This window comes from Dendropsophus ebraccatus, chromosome 9, assembly GCF_027789765.1.
Source record: "Dendropsophus ebraccatus isolate aDenEbr1 chromosome 9, aDenEbr1.pat, whole genome shotgun sequence".
Classification (NCBI taxonomy): Eukaryota; Metazoa; Chordata; class Amphibia; order Anura; family Hylidae; genus Dendropsophus; species Dendropsophus ebraccatus.
The window spans coordinates 6,253,725-6,274,610 of NC_091462.1; positions in this window are offsets into that span (position 1 = coordinate 6,253,725).

Consider the following 20,886-nt stretch of genomic DNA (forward strand, 5'->3'; position numbering starts at 1 on the left):
AGCTGGGCCATCGCCGGTTACATACGGAGTATCAGAGGCTGCTAACAGGACACGCTGGCGATCTACATGTGACGGCCATGTGCACACGGCCGTGTATACTGACACCTCCTGCTGATCCTCTGTGCGGAGACTGGACTGCACTGTCCTTATCCAGAAGACGTCTCCTCTGTGAGGATACAGGAGGGGGGCGAGGAGCAAAGCACCACCAATATTAGACTCCTCACGAAGCGGCCATATTGCCGCACAATCACCCACTGACTCCTACAGAGACCACATACAGTGCTGAGTACTCCGCCCACTGACTCCTACAGAGACCACATACAGTGCTGAGTACTCCGCCCACTGACTCCTACAGAGACCACATACAGTGCTGAGTACTCCGCCCACTGACTCCTACAGAGACCACATACAGTGCTGAGTACTCCGCCCACTGACTCCTACAGAGACCACATACCACACAGTGCTAGATATCGCCCCCCACACCCCTACTGACTCCTATACTACAGACCACATACCGCACAGGGCTGAGTACTCCGCCCACTGACCCCTATACTACAGACCACATGCAGCACAGTGCTGAGTACTCCGCCCACTGACCCCTATACTACAGACCACCAGGGCCGTTTCTGCCATGGGCGGAATGAGTATTCCGCCTCAGGCGGCAGATTCTGCGCCCCTGCAGGGGGCGGCAGACAGCAGCCCTGCGCCTGCAGCCGCTCACCTGTCCTGCCGCAGCCGTCCGGTCCCGCCACCAACGCTTACTGCTGTCCCGCGCCGTCAGTCAGCAGCTGTCATCGCCCTCCAGCGAGTCGTGAGTGCCCGTGGTCAGCGGGGGCCGCGATGCCCCCGCTGACCCCAGGCACTCACGACTCTCTGGAGGGCGATGACAGCTGCTGACTGACGGCACTGGAGCGCGGAAAGGAACAGCGGTGGGACGGGACGGCTGCGGCAGGACAGGTGAGTGGCTGCAGGGTCGGGAGACAGCGGTGAGCGGGACGGGACGGCTGCTGCAGGACAGGTGAGTGGCTGCAGGGCCGGCCCGGGGGGGGGGTGCAGGCGCGGGTGATTCGGTTACGGCGGCGGCGGCGGGGGAGGGGGGGTGTGGGGGGGTGTGTGTCAGGGGGCGGCCGCCTGAGGTTTGCCTCAGGCGGCAGAAACCCCAGAATCGGCCCTGCAGACCACATACCGCACAGTGCTGAGTACTCCGCCCACTGACGTACAGTGTATCTACCAGTTCAGAAAACTTCTTTACTGACTCCTATACTACAGACAGACGGGCAGATTCTGCAGTCCTTCCAGAGAATGAAGCCTATAGAAAGGCGGAGACGCACAGGGCCGCCAGAGTCCGTAAGCAGGTGCGAGCTGCGGAATCCGCAACGGGTTTTCCGTGGTGTGCATGTACCCTTACACAGTGCTCTCTGCTGCCACCTCTGTCTGTGTCAGGGACTGTCCAGAGCAGGAGAGGTTTTCTATGGGGATTTGCTGCTGCTCTGGTCAGTTCCTGACATGGACAGAGGTGGCAGCACAGAGCACTGTGTCAGACTAGAGAGAATACACCACTTCCTGCAGGACATACAGCAGCTGATAAGTACTGGAACACTGAGATTTTTTTTTTTATAGAAGTAAATTCTCCGGGACTTTCTGACATCCGTTGATTTGAAAGAAAAAAATATTTTGGTGAACAATCCCTTTAAGGGATTAAGTTTCCTTCGCTGGAGGGATATCTGGCTATTTCCGAGTTTTGAGACAGGTAGCCATTTTTCTCACAGTTTCCCCTCATTGCTCGTATCCTTCCTCTTCCTGTTTTCACTTTCTAAATTGACTCTAAACGACTCATTATCATCATCATCATCATCATCAGAGGCGCCGCAGGATTTGTGGGGTTTCCGTCTTTTAGAGTAAAGCAATGGATTTCTGGTGAGCGTCACCGGGAGGGATCCATCAGCGAGGAGGAGGAGGATGAGCAGGCAGCAGAATCCATCAGCGAGGAGGAGGAGGATGAGCAGGCAGCAGAATCCATCAGCGAGGAGGAGGAGGATGAGCAGGCAGCAGAATCCATCAGCGAGGAGGAGGAGGATGAGCAGGCAGCAGAATCCATCAGCGAGGAGGAGGAGGATGAGCAGGCAGCCTCAGGATAGGAGTGCACATCCTCCTGAGTACTACAGCACTTAGAGCGCCGGCATTCCCCGTGTCATGTGATGCTCTAAGGGATAATATGGGTAAATAGCTGGAAGCACATCTGCGCTGTCATCATCCGTCTCTCTCCTCCACAGAACTGCTCCTCGGTTGCTGATTCCGTCTCTCCTCCACAGAACTGCTCCTCGGTTGCAGATTCCGTCTCTCCTCCACAGAACTGTGTCACGGCCGCGGCGGCTTCCCGCGTTCCGGGCCGCCGCCGCGACCGCCTCCTGCCCCATGCAGCAGCCGGTGTCCATAGTCAGGGACCCGGCGCTGCTGTTACTTCGGCCCCGGGGGGCGCCTCACCTCTCCACGTTCCTGTCTGTCGCTGTGCCGGCCGGCGCGCGCGTCCCCGCCTCCTAGGGCGCGCGCGCGCCGGCTGTCTCAGATTTAAAGGGGCAGTGCGTCCCTAATTGGTTAGTTGCACCAATCACTCCCCTATAAATCCCAGCATGCCCTGTCCCTTGTGTTGGAGCCTCTATATGCTTCCCATAGCGTTTGGCCCAGCTCCCTGTGGTTCCTGATTCCTGTCCGCTACCTGGTCCCTAGTCCTTGTTCCTGGTTCCTGCTCCCCTGTTACTCCATTGCTCCAGTGTTCAGCCTGCCACCTGCGGTTACGCCTACAGACCTCTGCCAGCACCATCTACTGCCTACTGCTCCTGCCACGCCTCGCCTGCCATCACCAGCAACCAAGCCAGGGGTAGCGACCTGGGGGTCGCCTGCCGCAGCAAGTCCATCCCGCCTTGCGGCGGGCTCTGGTGAAAACCAGCGGCCCCTTAGACTCCGCTCCCTGGTGAGGTTAGTGCCATCGCTGGTGACGGTCCAGTGGATCCACTACTCCAGGCGTTACAAACTGCTCCTCGGTTGCAGATTCCGTCTCTCCTCCACAGAACTGCTCCTCGGTTGCAGATTCCGTCTCTCCTCCACAGAACTGCTCCTCGGTTGTAGATTCCGTCTCTCCTCCATAGAACTGCTCCTCAGTTGCAGATTCCGTCTCTCCTTCACAGAACTGCTCCTCGGTTGCAGATTCCGTCTCTCCTCCACAGAACTGCTCCTCAGTTGCAGATTCCGTCTCTCCTTCACAGAACTGCTCCTCGGTTGCAGATTCCGTCTCTCCTCCACAGAACTGCTCCTCGGTTGCCGATTCCGTCTCTCCTCCACAGAACTGCTCCTCGGTTGCCGATTCCGTCTCTCCTCCACAGAACTGCTCCTCGGTTGTAGATTCCGTCTCTCCTCCACAGAACTGCTCCTCGGTTGTAGATTCCGTCTCTCCTCCACAGAACTGCTCCTCGGTTGCAGATAAAATCCTCAATGTCACATAAATGCAAGTCATAAAAAATCTCAAATACATCTCACAAAAATGTCAGGAAACGGATTGTGGTCACCGGGCAAATCCCGGGCTTCATAGGCGAGTCCCAAAACTGTGAAAACATTTACCGCATAGTAATAAAACATCTCATCATACATTACCATACATCCTATCATATATCCCATCATACATTATATCATATATCTCATCATACATCACATAATACATTACCATACATCCTATCATATATCCCATCATACATTATATCATATATCTCATCATACATCACATAATACATTACCATACATCCTATCATATATCTCATCATACATCACATAATACATTACCATACATTATATCATATATCTCATCATACATCACATAATACATTACCATACATTATATCATATATCTCATCATACATCACATAATACATTACCATACATCCTATCATATATCCCATCATACATTATATCATATATCTCATCATACATCACATAATACATTACCATACATCCTATCATATATCTCATCATACATCACATAATACATTACCATACATTATATCATATATCTCATCATACATCACATAATACATTACCATACATTATATCATATATCTCATCATACATCACATAATACATTACCAGACATCCTATCATATATCCCATCATACATTATATCATATATCTCATCATACATCACATAATACATTACCATACATCCTATCATGCATTACAGCTCTGTGTCCTAAGGAGCCTCATAGGTGATGGAGCATCATGTGACCTGCTGAGCTACAAGAGAACCAATCAGGAGAGTCTGGTCAGTCACATGTACATGTCTGTGCTCAGCAGTGACACCTGTGTTGATTACAGGTACTGAATGTGTGAGGGAGCAGGAAAGCTGCAGGTAGTATATATATATATATATATATATATATATATATATATATATATACAGTGGTACCTTGGTTTAAGAGTAACTTGGTTTAAGAGCGTTTTGGTTTAAGAGCTCACAGTTTTTCAAAATTGTAACTTGGTTTAAGAGCATTGCTTTGGTTTAAGAGCTCCCTGTACCGGGTGGGAGCGCGAGTGGGGGAGGGGCCTGGTCTGCATAGCGGAGTCTACAGCACTGTACTCCAACCATGAAAGTCTCCCTCACCTTCCAAATCATAGCAGATCCACTTCAGGCTGGGGCTTGCATCAGAGGACAGGACGGTGGAGGTAATCTCTTCATAGCTGTAACCCCTCTCTCCCTGGACAGAGAGCGCTGCATGTATGTGCCCACATCTGTCCTGCTCACTCCTTCATGCTCCCTGCTGTTTCTGAATGTTTCTGAATGTTTGTTTCATTTGTTTTACATGTTATTCAGAATAATAAATAATTATTTTTGGGGGTGTGAAACCAATTGTCTGCATATCAATGATTTCTTATGGGAAAGTTTGCTTTGGTTTAAGTGTTGATTCGGATTACAAGCACGGTCCCGAAACGAATTATGCTCGTAATCCAAGGCACCACTGTGGTAAATGACTATTCTAGCTGCAAATGTCTGGTTTTTGGTGCAATATCTACATAGGTGTATAGAGGCCCATTTCCAGCAACTATCACTCCAGTCTTCTAATGGTACAATGTGTTTGCTCATTGGCTCAGAAGGCTAATTGATGATTAGAAAACCCTTGTGCAATCATATTCACACATCTGAAAGCAGTCTAGCTCGTTACAGAAGCTACAAAACTGACCTTCCTTTGAGCAGATTGTGTTTCTGGAGCATCACATTTGTGGGGTCAATTAAACGCTCAAAATGGCCAGAAAAAGAGAACTTTCATCTGAAACTCGAGTCTATTCTTGTTCTTAGAAATGAAGGCTATTCCATGCCAGAAATTGCTAAGAAATTGAAGATTTCCTACAACGGTGTGTACTACTCCCTTCAGAGGACAGCACAAACAGGCTCTAACCAGAGTAGAAAAAGAAGTGGGAGGCTGCGTTGCACAACTAAGCAAGAAGATAAGCACATTAGAGTCTCTAGTTTGAGAAACAGACGCCTCACAGGTCCCCACCTGGCATCTTCATTACATAGTACCCGCAAAACACCAGTGTCACCATCTACAGTGAAGAGGAGGCTGCCGGATTTTGGGCTTCAGGGCAGAGTGGCAAAGAAAAAGCCATATCTGAGACTGGCCAATAAAAGAAAAAGATGAAGATGGGCAAAAGAACACAGAGATTGGACAGAGGAAGACTGGAAAAAATGTTGTGGACGGATGAATCCAAGTTTGAGGTGTTTGGATGACAAAGAAGAAGGTTTGTGAGACGCAGAAGAAATGAGAAGATGCTGGAAGAATGCCTGACGCCATCTGTTATACATGGTGGAGGTCATGTGATGGTCTGGGGTTGGTGCTGGTAAGGGGGGAGATTTGTACAGGGTAAAAGGGATTGTGAATAAGGAAGGCTATCACTCTGCACCGCCATGCCATACCCAGTGGGCAGCGCTTGGTTGGAGCCAATTTCATCCTACAACAGGACAATGACCCTAAACACCTCCAAATTGTGCAAGAACTATTTCCAGCAGAAGCAGCAGCTGGTATTCTATCATAGGTAATGGAGTGGCCAGCGCAGTCACCAGATCACCACCCCATTGTGGGAGCAGCTGGACCGTATGGTACGCCAGAAGTGCCCATCCAACCAATCCAACTTGTGGGAGCTGCTTCTAGAAGCGTGGGGGGCAATTTCTCCAGCTTACCCCAACAGATTAATAGCTAGAATGCCAAAGGTGTGCAATGCTGGAATTGCTGCACAAGGAGGATTCTGGGACGGAAGCAAAGTGTGATGGAAGAACAATGTTATTTCACATACAAATCAGTATTTCTAACCTTGTCAATGTCTTGTCTCTATTTTCTATTCATTTCTCAACGTCCGGTGGTGAAGAAGTGCGACTTTTCATGGAAAACACTAAATTATTTGGGTGACACCAAACTTTTGAACGGTAGTGTGTGTGTGTGTGTGTATATATATATATATATATATATATATATATATATATATATACAGCTAAGATTTAGGATACAGGAGTCAGTGCTGGCAACAAGACTGGAGCTCTGGGCTAACAAAATGGCTGCACTACAGGTGAGCTGGGGGACTGTACTGTCTCACTCACACAAACACACACACTCTCATACTCTCTCACACATACAGACTCTCTCACACTCACAGATGGCAGTGTGACAGTGATAGAGGGGGAGCTGCAGTGCTGGACTCTCTGTCACCCCCCTGTCTGCAGTGCTGGACTCTCTGTCGCCCCACTGTCTGCAGTGCTGGACTCTCTGTCGCCCCACTGTCTGCAGTGCTGGACTCTCTGTCGCCCCACTGTCTGCAGTGCTGGACTCTCTGTCACCCCACTGTCTGCTGTGCTGGACTCTCCGCCGCCCCCTGGTTGCTGGGCTGGACTCTCTGTCGCCCCCTGGTTGCTGGGTTGGACTCTCTGTTGCCCCCTGGTTGCTTGGTTGGACTTTCTGTCGCCCCCTGGTTGCTGGGTTGGACTCTCCGCCGCCCCCTGGTTGCTGGGCTGGACTCTCTGTCGCCCCCCGGCTGCTGGGCTGGAGACTCTGCCCCCCTGGACCATGATGAACTCATCTTTGCCAGGATAGTAAACTAAATCATTTAGTTCACTTTTAAGATTAGTTCATTTCGACCTGATCATTCACAAACTCCTCATCACTGCTCTCCATCGCTCTGTGCTGGGTGCTCACCCTGCAGTACTGGCCATGATATCACTAGAGATATCGTTATATATAGAAAGCTAGTGGGCACCACTAATAATCATGGAGTGCTAAACCAATGCATATAAGTAGTACATCTTCCTCTCAAAAGAAAAATAGCATATGCACAAAAAATGGTAGCACATCACAAAAATCTTTATTATAACACTGACAGATACAAAATACCACATAAATAAGTGAATGTACAGGAGTAGTAAAATGAGGGAGACAACACCCCAAATACTGCTCTACATTAAAAACACTAAAATGTCACCATAAGTCCTGCTGGGGATCCAGCCGGGACTAATCTACCACTATGACCATGGACCGTATGTACAATAACAAAAATCCAACATCTCTACCTAGACAGAGACCCAGTAACACAAAATATAACCACAAATAATGGAGAATAGAAAAAAAAAAAGTTGGAAAAGATCACCATATACAGTCCAACAGAATGAGAGTCAGATGGGATAAGAATCACCCCACACGTTCAGCCGATTTTTGTGATGTGCTACCATTTTTTGTGCATATGCTATTTTTCTTTTGAGAGGATGATCACTAGAGATATAACATTACTATAGATAATAATATGAACATCAATATGACATCACTGTAGACATGACCTGACTATATACATGACCTGGCTATATACATGACCTGACTATATACATGACATCACTGGAGACATGACCTGACTATATACATGACCTGACTATATACATGACATCACTGGAGACATGACCTGACTATAGACATGACCTGACTATAGACATGACATCACTGGAGACATGACGTCACTGTAGACATGACCTGGCTACAGACATGACCTGACTATATACATGACCTGGCTATATACATGACCTGACTATATACATGACCTGACTATATACATGACATCACTGGAGACATGACCTGACTATAGACATGACCTGACTATAGACATGACATCACTGGAGACATGACGTCACTGTAGACATGACCTGGCTACAGACATGACCTGACTATATACATGACCTGGCTATATACATGACCTGACTATATACATGACCTGACTATATACATGACCTGGCTATAGACATGACATCACTGTAGACATGACCTGACTATATACATGACCTGGCTACAGACATGACCTGACTATATACATGACCTGGCTATAGACATGACCTGACTATATACATGACCTGGCTATAGACATGACATCACTGTAGACATGACCTGACTATATACATGACCTGGCTACAGACATGACCTGACTATATACATGACCTGGCTATAGACATGACCTGACTATATACATGACCTGGCTATAGACATGACATCACTGTAGACATGACCTGACTATATACATGACCTGGCTATAGACATGACCTGACTATATACATGACCTGACTATAGACATGACATCACTGGAGACATGACCTGACTATATACATGACCTGGCTACAGACATGACCTGACTATATACATGACCTGACTATATACATGACCTGGCTATAGACATGACCTGACTATATACATGACCTGGCTATAGACATGACCTGACTATATTCATGACCTGGCTACAGACATGACCTGACTATATACATGACCTGGCTATAGACATGACCTGACTATATACATGACCTGGCTATAGACATGACATCACTGTAGACATGACCTGACTATATACATGACCTGGCTATAGACATGACATCACTGTAGACATGACCTGGCTATAGACATGACATCACTGTAGACATGACCTGGCTATAGACATGACATCACTGTAGACATGACCTGACTATATACATGACATCACTGGAGACATGACCTGACTATATACATGACATCACTGGAGACATGACCTGACTACAGACATGACCTGACTACAGACATGACCTGACTATATACATGACCTGGCTATAGACATGACATATCTGTAGACAGGACCTGACTATAGACATGACCTGACTATATACATGACCTGACTATAGACATGACATCACTGGAGACATGATGTGACTATAGACATGACATCACTACAAAGAGCTGATATAATTTTTAACCAATTTAAATAAAACTCTAACCTGTATCACGCAGTGGGAGGCTGTGAAATGTATTGCCCGGACCCCTGACTATTACCTTGGACCCCTGAAACCTCCTGCAACATTTACATAAGTAGAAAAGTCTGTCTCCCTATGGATTTCAGCTCTGGTCTCTACTCCGGTGAACGCGCTCAGTCAATAGCTGTGAGAAGTTTTTGGCAAATATTTGTCCTTCGATCAGGAAACCCTCCTTGATTAAACAGCGTAAATTAACACCGAGGAGAAAAAATAAAGGTCCATTAATCTCCCGATAAGAAAACAGCCGATATTTCCTGTAAACATGATTACATTCATAGAACAAAACTAATTACATTGATAAGAGCTTTACAAATGGCTGCTTTTAAGGGAATCAATGAGGTCAACCTGCTAAAGGTCACGCGTGTCTCCGGCTTCTTCTTCTTCTTCTTGTTGAAGCCTCCAGGGCAGGTGAGAAAAGTACAAAAGTAGTCACCAAACCATAAGAAAATGATTGAATGGTAACATAAAATGTATCAACCCGCAGGAGCCCTCACAGGTGTCACCTCCAAACCTCCGGACCTGGAGCCATAGATGAAGAGGCATATTCGTGAAGAAACTTATTAATGGTACTAGAACTTAAAGGAACGCCTCAGGCGAAACATTCTTTGTGTTCAGTAGGTGTAAAGAAGAGGGCGTCCTTTAGAAAACTTTGACCTTTCCATCCTATTATCCCTAGTTTGAGTAATGTGTACTTTATACTCGTTCTCCAGCCCATTTCTTTTCCTTTCGGTTGGTGGAAGTTGTATCTGGTTTGGATTGGACCTGAGATATCTTGCATGGTGCGGGGAGAGCTGCTACAGTCCTGACTCTGAGTCGTTCATATAGCCGGAGCACAGGTAGGACGCTATGGAATATGGGTGAAATAAGAAGCCGAAATATCGTACATTCAGTTTACGTGCCTGGATTTTTGGGGTGGAATGGGGGTTATATTCACATATAACTGAACCCCAGGGAGATATTTAAACTTATTTTCCAGGTAAGTAAATCTGATCAGCTGCCAGAAGTAAATACACGGCTTAGCATTAAGGATTTGACAGGAATGAAGTAGAGAAGTGCTGTACTGTGCAGTCTTGGCAGTGAGGCTGATGTTCCTGATCTGACGGGGTCTCCAGACACCTCCCGCGTGTCATCCTCTCCAGCGAAGCGCCTGTCTGGGCCGGATCTGTTTTTCCGTGTTCGGTTTCCTGCCAGTGATAATTGGGCTCCTGGAGAATCAGCGCACTTTTTTTTTCTCCTCTTCAATCTTTGAGACAAATCTTAAATAAACTCACGAATATGTTTCTGAACATCATCAGTTCTTTATGTGAAGAAGCAGCAATGGAAGCCATGCAGTTACTAGGGGATGGAGTGATGGAAGCCATGCAGATACACGGGGATGGAGTGATGGAAGCCATGCAGATACAAGGGGATGGAGTGATGGAAGCCATGCAGTTACACGGGGATGGAGTGATGGAAGCCATGCAGTTACAAGGGGATGGAGTGATGGAAGCCATGCAGATACAAGGGGATGGAGTGATGGAAGCCATGCAGTTACACGGGGATGGAGTGATGGAAGCCATGCAGATACAAGGGGATGGAGTGATGGAAGCCATGCGGATACACGGGGATGGAGTGATGGAAGCCATGCAGTTACACGGGGATGGAGTGATGGAAGCCATGCAGATACAAGGGGATGGAGTGATGGAAGCCATGCAGATACAAGGGGATGGAGTGATGGAAGCCATGCAGTTACACGGGGATGGAGTGATGGAAGCCATGCAGATACAAGGGGATGGAGTGATGGAAGCCATGCGGATACACGGGGATGGAGTGATGGAAGCCATGCAGTTACACGGGGATGGAGTGATGGAAGCCATGCAGATACACGGGGATGGAGTGATGGAAGCCATGCGGATACACGGGGATGGAGTGATGGAAGCCATGCAGATACAAGGGGATGGAGTGATGGAAACCATGCAGATACACGGGGATGGAGTGATGGAAGCCATGCAGATACAAGCGGATGGAGTGATGGAAGCCATGCAGATACAAGCGGATGAAGTGATGGAAGCCATGCAGTTACTAGGGGATGGAGTGATGGAAGCCATGCAGATACAAGGGGATGGAGTGATGGAAGCCATGCAGATACACGGGGATGGAGTGATGGAAGCCATGCAGTTACAAGGAGATGGAGTGGTGGAAGCCATGCAGATACAAGGGGATGGAGTGATGGAAGCCATGCAGTTACACGGGGATGGAGTGATGGAAGCCATGCAGATACATGGGGATGGAGTGATGGAAGCCATGCAGATACAAGGGGATGGAGTGATGGAAGCCATGCAGATACAAGGGGATGAAGTGATGGAAGCCATGCAGATACAAGGGGATGAAGTGATGGAAGCCATGCAGATACACGGGGATGGAGTGATGGAAGCCATGCAGTTACAAGGGGATGGAGTGGTGGAAGCCATGCAGATACAAGGGGATGGAGTGATGGAAGCCATGCAGATACAAGGGGATGGAGTGATGGAAGCCATGCAGATACACGGGGATGGAGTGATGGAAGCCATGCAGATACACGGGGATGGAGTGATGGAAACCATACAAATACAAGGGGATGGAGTGATGGAAGCCATGCAGATACAAGGGGATGTAGTGATGGAAGCCATGCGGATTCAAAGGGATGTAGTGATGGAAGCCATGCGGATTCAAGGGGATGGAGTGATGGAAGCCATGCAGATACACGGGAAAGGAGTGATGGAAGCCATGCAGATACACGGGGATGGAGTGATGGAAGCCATGCAGATACAAGAGGATTGGGTGATAGAAGCCATGCGGATACAGGGGGATGGAGTGATGGAAGACGTGCAGATACAAGGGGATGGAGTGATGGAAACCATGCGGATACAAGGGGATGGAGTGATGGAAACCATGCAGATACAAGGGGATTAAGTGATGGAACCCATGCGGATACAAGGGGATGGAGTGATGGAAGCCATGCGGATACAAGGGGATGGAGTGATGGAAACCATGCGGATACAAGGGGATGGAGTGATGGAAGCCATGCAGATACTAGGGGATGGAGTGATGGAAGCCATGCAGATACACGAGGATAGAGTGATGGAAACCATGCAGATACAAGGGGATGGATTCATGGAAGCCATGCAGATACACGGGGATGGAGTGATGGAAGCCATGCAGTTACAAGGGGATGGAGTAATGGAAGCCATGCAGATACAAGGGGATGGAGTGATGGAAGCCATGCAGATACAAGGGGATGGAGTGATGGAAGCCATGCAGTTACAAGGGGATGGAGTGATGGAAGCCATGCAGTTACAAGGGGATGGAGTGGTGGAAGCCATGCAGATACAAGGGGATGGAGTGATGGAAGCCATGCAGATACAAGGGGATGGAGTTATGGAAGCCATGCAGATACACGATGATGGAGTGATAGAAGCCATGCAGATACTAGGGGATGGAGTGATGGAAGCCATGCAGATACACGAGGATGGAGTGATGGAAACCATGCAGATACAAGGGGATGGATTCATGGAAGCCATGCAGATACACGGGGATGGAGTGATGGAACCATGCAGTTACAAGGGGATGGAGTGATGGAAGCCATGCAGATACAAGGAGATGGAGTGATGGAAGCCATGCAGATACAAGGGGATGGAGTTATGGAAGCCATGCAGATACACGGGGATGGAGTGATGGAAGCCATGCAGATACACAGGGATGGAGTGATGGAAACCATACAAATACAAGGGGATGGAGTGATGGAAGCCATGCAGATACAAGGGGATGTAGTGATGGAAGCCATGCAGATACAAGGGGATGGAGTGATGGAAGCCATGCGAATTCAAGGGGATGGAGTGATGGAAGCCATGCAGATACACGGGGATGGAGTGATGGAAGCCATGCAGATACACGGGGATGGAGTGATGGAATCCATGCAGATACAAGAGGATTGGGTGATAGAAGCCATGCGGATACAAGGGGATGGAGTGATGGAAGCCATGCAGATACACGAGGATGGAGTGATGGAAACCATGCAGATACAAGGGGATGGATTCATGGAAGCCATGCAGATACACGGGGATGGAGTGATGGAAACCATACAAATACAAAGGGATGGAGTGATGGAAGCCTTGCAGATACAAGGGGATGGAGTGATGGAAGCCATGCAGATACACGGTAATGGAGTGATGGAAGCCATGCAGATACAAGGGGATGGAGTGATGGAAGCCATGCAGATATAAGGGGATGGAGTGATGAAAGCCATTCAGATACAAGGGGATCTGGTGATGGAAGCCATGCAGATACACGGGGATGAAGTGATGGAAGCCATGCAGATACAAGGGTATGGAGTGATGGAAGCCATGCAGATACAAGGGGATGGGGTGATGGAAGCCATGCAGATACACGGGGATCGAGTGATGGAAGCCATGCAGATACACGGGGATGGGGTGATGGAAGCCATGCAGATACAAGGGGATAGAGTGATGGAAGCCATGCAGATACAAGGGGATGGAGTGATGAAAGCCCTACAGATACAAGGGGATGGAGTGATGGAAGCCATGCAGATACAAGGGGATGGAGTGATGAAAGACGTGCAGATACAAGGGGATTGAGTGATGGAAACCATGCGGATACAAGGGGATGGTGTGATGGAAGCCATGCGGATACAAGGGGATCCAGTGATGGAAGCCATGCAGATACAAGGGGATGGGGTGATGGAAGCCATGCAGATACAAGGGGATGGGGTGATGGAAGCCTTGACCATCCTAGGGGATGGAGTGATAGAAGCCATAGAGATACAAGGGGATTGAGTGATAGAAACCATGCGGATACAAGGGGATGGAGTGATGGAAACCATGCAGATACAACGGGATTGAGTGATGGAAGCCATGCGGATACAAGGGGATAGAGTGATGGAAACCATGCGGATACAAGGGGATGGAGTGATGGAAGCCCTACAGATACAAGGGGATAGAGTGATGGAAGCCATGCAGATACAAGGGGATAGAGTGATGGAAGCCATGTAGATACAAGGGGATGGAGTGATGGAAGACGTGCAGATACAAGGGGATGGAGTGATGGAAGCCATGCAGATACAAGGGGATGGAGTGATGGAAGCCATGCAAATACAAGAGGATGGAGTGATGGAAACCATGCAGATACATGGGGATGGAGTGATGGAAACCATGCAGATACACAGGGATGGAGTGATGGAAGCCATGCAGATACAAGAGCATTGGGTGATAGAAGCCATGCAAATACAAGGGGATGAAGTGATGGAAGCCATGCAGATACAAGGGGATGGAGTGATGGAAACCATGCGGATACAAGGGGATGGAGTGATGGAAGCCATGCCGATACTAGGGGATGGAGTGATGGAAGCCCTACAGATACAAGGGGATGGAGTCATGGAAGCCATGCAGATACACGAGGATGGAGTGATGGAAACCATGCAGATACAAGGAGATGGATTCATGGAAGCCATGCAGATACACGGGGATGGAGTGGTGGAAGCCATGCAGATACAAGGGGATAGAGTGATGGAAGCCATGCAGATACACGGGGATGGAGTGATGGAAGCGATCTAACAGACAGTCCACTCACAGGTATAATCACTGTAGCTGTGACTCACAGACCACTATGTAGCCAGTATTCACCTCTCTCTATTCCCTTTTTTTCCATCACAAGTACAGATAACATTCAAGTAGACTGTATTCTGGTTGTTTCGGATACTGTTTCTTCCTAACAATCCTAATAGGTGGTGTGCCTCTTTAAGTTCTGCAATCGTCACATGAATGAATCATTGACAATACAATCCATACATTATAAATCATAAAATTTGCTGCAATAGGTGAAAAGTGTAAGTAGCAGAAGTGCAGCTAATCAGAGGAGTGGTGGTCAGCTCCGGGGGGGGGGTCGCTAGGTGTCTGATTATCACAGCTGATGATACTAAGAGGACGCCACCTGTCAGGAGATCATCTGGGTGTAATTAGGACTTTCCAGAGAGGACGGCGAGTTCCCCGGGTCCCGTCTGTTCATCAAAATCAGCGCGTAATCAGAAGCAAACACTCAGCGCTGCGCCCGGCGCCTCCATAGTGTGTGCGGCCGGAGACAGCTCCGAAAGTCAGATGAAAGAGAATGGAAGGTTGTTTCATTATACGGATACAGTGTATGGGACTAAAAGACCCTAAAAAATTCTCTGCTTAGTTCAGGACACAGCTGCTCTCTAACAGCGTCGTCCAGTGTTTCCCCCATTAAAGGGAATCTGTCAGCTGTTATTCACATTTCAAACTATGGAGACACAAGGTACCTTTTACATGTCTGTCTGTGCTTCTATAGAATGAAGAGTCAAAGAGGCTTTCCTGGGCTCGTGAAATGCAGCAAGCTGCAACACCTCCTCACTCCCGCTTCTGACCCTGCTGGGGACTCAGCTTTCGGGTACAAACACACACAGCAGATACGCAGCAGATATGCAGCAGATACGCAGCAGATTTGATACTGTGTTCAGTTATTTAGATCTAATCTGCTGCGTATCTGCTGTGTATCGCAGCAGTAAATACGCAGCGTATATGCCGTGTGTGTTTGTACCCTTCAGCTGTAAATCAAGCAGGGAGGAGGAGAGAGGAGACATTCGGGCATGCAGCAGATCAGGAGCTCCGGAAAGCTTCTTTGACTCCTATCCGAGAATAATAGCATGTCTACATCCTGGAAGCACAGACAGATATATGAAAGGTACCATGTGTCCACTTCCCCAGCAGTTTGGAAAGTAAATTCCATCTGACAGATTCCCTGTCCTCTGGTTGTGTGTGATATTACAACTCAGTTTAATTCACTTCAGCAGAACTGAGCTGCAATACCACATACTGTCATGGCCCAGGGTGCTGTGAGGGGGTGGTACAGCAAGGTGGGCTTGGGTCACTTGGGCACTTGTGGTGATGAGCAGTGGTGATAGAGCCCACCCCCGGACACACTGGCACCACACGTGAAAAAGGGATAGGCCAGGTGCAGGTGCGGCAACACAAAAATAGATCAGAGACCAGCACATTTCCAAGGTGACATTTACCTGGAAAAGGCTTCAGTGCAATACACAATAAGGGTGGGTTCACACTACGGAATTCTCGCGGATAAACTCCGCGGAATTCCGCAGTATGTCCGCGTGCACGGCTGTGTGTCTTTCCGCCGGCTCCATAGACACCATTCTATGAGCCGGCGTATTCCGCTATCCTTCGAAAGTGTCCTGTGCTGTGTCGGTGGTGGCAAATAATCACAGAGTCCTGGAATATAGTTACTACTTGTAAATGTGCAGCAGGTCATGCAGGTTCAACTATACGAAGTTCCTTTAAAGTCTCTGAAACACACTTGACAAAATTCCAATAAACACTTGACAATAGAACGACCAGATCTGTAGTATAAGTGCAGTGTTGGTTGAGTTGTACTGAGTAATACAAAAAGCAGAGTAGCAGAGAGGAGGATGCTGTGAGACTCTCAACCCATGTAGTACTGTGCTCAGAAGAAGAACACCTGTGCCGTGTATTGACCTTTGACTTCAGTCTTCACACCACTTTATGCCCAGTAGACTCGGCTTAACCTTCCTAATGGGTGGCACAGGCCCCAGACCTTGTTACCTGGGATGAGCGGAATGCTGAGGGTTTCCTGCCGACACCCGCGCTGCGAGACAGAGTTTCTAGGCTTACTGTAACTTTGCTCCGTCCAGATCAGTTCCTGGCTCTGTGGCTATATTGTGGATACTGTCCTGCTCTGTCCTGCTGTGACTCTCCTAGTCCACGGCATGAGTCGAGGTTGTCTCTGGCTGGTCCTCTCCTATGAGGAGTGCATAGTGCTTTGGAGTGTAACTAGTGAAGAAGTTGGTAGCGGTGTGCTGTCTTGTGTCCTTCCCATGCGGGGTACTGACTTAGGCTATGTTCACACGGCGCATCAGACCGGCTGTTCCGTGACCCTGGCTGGGGTGCCTGGGGTGCCTGGATCATCGCGGCCGGTACTTAAGTACCGGCCGGATGATCCGTCCGGTCGCGGGGTTCTGATGCGGGCGCATCAGCGCCCGCCCGCATCAAAGCTTCCCATAGCCCACAGTGAAGCGAGCGGCCGTAGTTTTACGTAGTGGGAACATAGCCTAAGACTGCACCTTTTTGAGGTGCGGGGATCTGGCAGAGGGCGAGGGACCAGATATGACCACTGTGGAGAGCTATCTGACTCGTTTTCTTCCTCTTTAATGTCCAGAACGAAAGACTCTTCCCTTCCTGTCTCCTGTGTGATTCACTTCTTCCCCAGCCTGTATGGTGCCCTGTGAGTGGGTGAAAGAGTTCAACAAAAAAAGAAAGGAGGGAGATGATAGGAAAGAAGAAAGCAGAACTCCTACTGGTCTACAGATTCTGGTCACACACAAAACAATAACACTTTCCAATCCTTCAGCTGTGCAGCTTCCATATACATATACATAATATAGCGACATCTAGTGGTGAACTTTAGTACTACTTGCATCACAGTAAGAATACAATAAGTACACAGGGTGTGTATAACTGCAACACCCCTAGTGGGACACCTCATATGTCCTGCAGGAAGTGGTGTATTCTCTCCAGTCTGACACAATGCTCTCTGCTGCCACCTCTGTCCATGTCTGGAACTGTCTACAGCAGCAGCAAATCCTTATAGAAAACCTCTCCTGCTCTGGACAGAGTAAATTATAAATCTATATAACTTTCTTACACCAGTTAATTTGAAAGAAAACGATTTTCACTGGAGTACTCCTTTAAACCATTTATTGGTTTTATACTTTTAGTCCTACCAGGGCACCTAGACAAGCCTATTACTATACACCGCAATACTGGTGCATACAATGATCTGAGCGCTCCGCCACCAGTGCTACATGACTGCAGAAAACGTCTCCAGGAACTCCGACCACATTCACCCCAAAGGAGGCGGAAAGAACAGTGAAGGTGTCCGGATATGACGTCCGCTCCTGGACAGAAGTTTCTCTTAAATGAAGCAGAGCCGGCGCGGTGCTTTCTCGTATAGCTGCCTGTTATATGGGGGGATAAGAGCCACTATGACCCCTTCACATCTCGCCAATAACCGCCACGTAATGAGAGTCACAGGACATCTAATCTAATGTCGAAATTTCTAATGAACTAGAATAAATGGCGACAACAAGACTCGTGTTCACACCCTGCGGTTGTCTTCATGTAACATTGTAGATCAGGCTGCAGTTTCTAAACGATTTCTTGTACATTTTCCTTATATAGCGCAGTATAGGCTATTGTATTACATTATATAAGATTACACTACATTATATCAATCACATTATAATAAATAATATTACATTACAATATATTAGATTACATTACATTCTATTATATATTACATTATATAATATTGCAATACATTACATTATACTAGATTACATTACTTTATAATAAATAATATTACATTACATTATATTAGATTACATTGTATTATATTCCATCACATTATATTAGATTAGATTATATCACATTATATTAGATTAGATTATACTACATTATATTATACTATATTATATTAGATTACATCGTATTATATTATATATTACATTACATTATATTATAATATAGCACATTCCATTACATGACATCCCATTATATAATATTACATTATATTTAGAGATAAGGGAATGTTCAGTACAGGCGAAGCTCTTGATTAGCTCGGCAATCTGCTTATACGCCGGCTGTCTTTGAAGTCCATGTCGGTCCGTGCTGCTCCACCCCGGGTGCCTGGAAAAGCTGGATCCAGTCCTGGGAAACCTGTGATGACGCCCTTACTGGCACTTGATGTCAGACCCGGCCATCTCCTGATGTTGTGTCCCCTTTAAGAACAGAGATGAGCGCAGAACACCAGAGACAATTCTCCGCAGCCGCCATAAATCAACCAACTAAAGACGAGACCTTAAATATTTATTTGTCACTGCCAGAAAGAGACGGAATAACAAACGACTGTGGGACGACATCACAGGGAATACGTGACACCGCCAATGAATTAAGCGACTAACCGAAACGCGTCGGCCCTCCTGTAATCCCATCTTAAATGTTCTCTTCTTGCCTTTTTTTTCACCTTTTAGAGAATTCAGCTTTTATGCAACAATTTCCTTGTGAAAAGAAAGGGAAATTCCTTCAATTTCCTAAACACCTGCACCCACCGCGTCTCACATTAAAGTTATAGGGGGGCTGCGGCACAAAGCGATCAGCCATACTGTGCCTGTACCGCTCCCTGACTCTTTGTTTGGCGCAACGTCTATTTTAGTCCAGTATTTCCAGCTCTTATTAACCCCTCGCCATTCCAGGTGAGAATGTCAAGTCTGTAACCCACGGGAACTCTTTAGAAACGGTAGTTAACCCTTTACAATCAACAAGCATGTATGCCAGTATGTGTAGGACAAATGTCAGACACCCTCATAACTCAGGTTGCCGCCATTTAAAGGGGGGGTAATAAAAAAAAAATCCTTTCTAATCAACTGGTGTCAGAAAGTCATAGAGATTTGTAATTCATTATTACTATTTTAAAAAACTTCCAGTACTTATCAGCTGCTGTATGTCCTGCAGGAAGTGTTGTATTCTCTCCAGTCTGACATAGTGCTCTCTGCTGCCACCTCTGTCCATGTCAGGAACTGTCCAGAGCAGGAGAGGTTTTCTATGGAGATTTGCTGCTGCTCTGGACAGTTCCTGACATGGACAGAGGTGCTAGCAGAGAGCACTGTGTCAGACTGGAGAGAATACACCACTTCCTGCAGGACATGCAGCAGGTGATAAGTACTGGAACACTGGAGATTTTAGGTAGATTACAAATCTGTATAATTTTCTGACACCTGTTGATTTGAAAGAAATAAAAACTTTGCCAGAGTTCCCCTTTAACCTCCTAGATGCCACAGTCAGTAGTGATTACAACATCTATGTGGTCAGACTTTTATTCAGTCGATTCTGTATTATTGGAATTCTGCCAGACTATAGGACTCTCCTGTTTTCCACAACATTACAGTCTGGGGTGACCGCGTTTGCACCTCGGCCGTGCCGCTCAGAGCCATGCTGCCTCCATTTACCGTGCTGCAGCAATAACCCAGTTTGACGCAGACCGGATTTCATTGCATTGATTTATTCGCTTTTATCTGAGCTCCCCGCCGACTCCATTGGTAAAAACCAAAGGCTACAAAAATACAACCTGCAGCTCAGGAGGGAAGTTCAGCGCACAAATAAAACCCTGCGGCGAAACAAACAAACCCGGAGCCGTCGCTTGGTAATAAAGCCGAGAAATCACAGAAATCTCTCACTTTACTTCACTAAATATTATCTTTATATTAGAAGGTGATAGCACGGAGCTGCAGTATACAGTATACATCATCACTTCTAAAGCTGCAGCCACATTTCTTCCTCCCGAACTGCAGTGCATTGTGGGAGCTCCGATCACAGCTGCAGAATCGGGCTATGGTCACACACACCGCCTCTGGCCATTATTCTAACTCACACTTACTGAGGACCCTCTTGGTTGCGTCTTTA